Source organism: Gigantopelta aegis, chromosome 12 (genome assembly GCF_016097555.1).
Source record: "Gigantopelta aegis isolate Gae_Host chromosome 12, Gae_host_genome, whole genome shotgun sequence".
In the NCBI taxonomy this organism is placed as follows: Eukaryota; Metazoa; Mollusca; class Gastropoda; order Neomphalida; family Peltospiridae; genus Gigantopelta; species Gigantopelta aegis.
The window spans coordinates 696,950-699,469 of NC_054710.1; positions in this window are offsets into that span (position 1 = coordinate 696,950).

The following is a 2,520-nucleotide window of genomic DNA, read 5'->3' on the forward strand; positions in this document are numbered from 1 at the left end:
GTACTGGGTTCGGATCCCAGTCGAGGCATGGGATTTTTAATCCAAATACCGACTCCAAACCCTGAGTGAGTGCTCCGCAAGGCTCAATGGGTAGGTTTAAACCACTTGCACCGACCACTGATCCATAACTGGTTCAACAAAGGCCATGGTTTGTGCTATCCTGCCTGTGGGAAGCGCAAATAAAATATCCCTTGCTGCTAATCGGAAGAGTAGCCCATGTAGTGGCGACAGCGGGTTTCTCTCAAAATCTGTGTGGTTCTTAACCATATGTCTGACGCCATATAACCGTAAATAAAATGTGTTGAGTGCGTCGTTAAAAAAAACCCCAGTTCTTTCTTTTTTTCTTACCCTCCTGTCAAAACCTTTGCACTGTCTGATGAGAAGTGACTTCTGGCGAGCATAATACATTATTTTCATTCCTTATATATGATACTGACGATATCGAAATACACGAGGGCAATAATCTATTATCATATAATCTCAAGCTTAATACAACATGTTTTGGTAAACTGTACGCGCAACTTTAATTCAAGTCCGCCATTAGTAGCCATTCAAATTACGTAAGAATATGTGACCCGGTGTATTTTTGAATTTCAATGACGTCAAACTATAATGACGTAATTTTGGATGTCCTCACGTCAAAATAAATTAGGGCTTAACGGGTGGGGTTTTGTTGTTGTTGTTGTGTTATGTGTGTGTGTGTGTGTGTGTGTGTGTGTGTGTGTGTGTGTTTTGTTTTCAGTGTAAAATGCTATTGAAATGTTTTTATTTGATGACTATAAATGCATACGTCAATTATGGAGTGTCACCCAAGTACGTTTGGTTAAATATCAATAAACCGCTGTGACCTCGATTAATTGACATCTAATTTGCAAAGTTATCAAATTCTTAAAGTATGTGATCTGATACATATCACATACTTTGATTGCACTGAAAATGTAACCTAGTATATCACACACACACACACACACACACACACACACACACACACACACACACACACAGATATATATATATATATATATATATATATATATATATATATATATATATATATATATATATATATATATATATATATATATTGTATTTATTACCCATATGGGCTTAAATATACGGGGTAATATTTTTTCGATCTCTGCACAGTGTGCAGATTGCTTCTACAGTCACTGATTGGCTGGCTTTAAAAAGACAAGATTTGATTGGCAATTACATACTGCCGGGACTACTTTTTGTTCATTCATGATTCCATTCATTGGTCAAACTATTACTACGAACTTCAAATATTTTTTTACGATACGAATATTTACGGAATTAAAAATCAAAATATATGTACAAATGTTTAAAAATGTTTTTATTTTATTATTTTGACTGGGTTTTTTTTGGAACTATTCTTTGGTGGATACTGTTGGGTGTGCACCGGTAACGGCGCGTATGAATATATTGTTATGGCTGGTAGAGCTTGTTAGTTGTTACAGCAGCGAGAACGTAAATATACTTTTAAAATCGTTAAAGATTGACAATGGGTAATAAAGAGAATAACCAACTCACTACAAGGAATTACGGATTATCTGTCCCTCGTGAATTAATGCTGTAAAACCCTCGCCAGAGGCTCGGGTTTACAACATTAATTCACTCGGGACAGATAATCCGTAATTCCTCGTAGCTCGTTAGTTATTCTCTAAATATATATATATATATATATATATATATATATATATATATATATATATATATATATATATATATATATATATATATATATATATAAAGAGTTCTTTAAGCTTAGCAGCGTCAGAATATTACATATTTTGGAAAAACAGTAACAAGAACACGTGGACTGATCTGTTGGTTCCCTATATTAATTATCACCGCAAAGTAAAGTTTTAGTGTTTTTTCCTAAATTGGTATCAAAATAAATAATTCAGTAATATTTGACCAAAATTAAATAGCTAGGGTAGCTACCAGTCATCACTATATTATGTTGGGTTTTTGGCTGTCTTAATTTTGTTTCTTTTTTTGGTGATTGGCGGTTATATATAGAAATGCAACCACGCAGTTGTTGCAGCGATTGCATGCTTTGTGCAAGAAACATGGAATATTAGAAAGAAATGCTGTCCAGTGTTCAACATAAACTGCCAGACATTCAGTCGCAAATCATTGCCACTCTGTGCAGCCTTCAGAAGTCCAGAAGTCAGAAAAACATAATTAGTGAACTGTTTCATGCAATGTCGTCATGCCACGCCTCAGTGAAAATGACAGATGGCGAGTAATAGAGATGCTTGAATCTGGGACCTCGCAGCGTGACGTCGCCCGTCAATTCAATGTCCACAGAAACACGATATGACAACAAAACAACCAGGTCAGGGACCGTCCCCTAGCGGCCAACCAACCGTGACAACCCCTCGCCAAGACACATGGATCCGAACCACGCATCTGCGAAACAGGTTCCAGCCAGCAACCCTCACAGCCCGTACCATCCCTTTCTCTAGCGTTTAGTGGCCTCAATGTGACGACGGT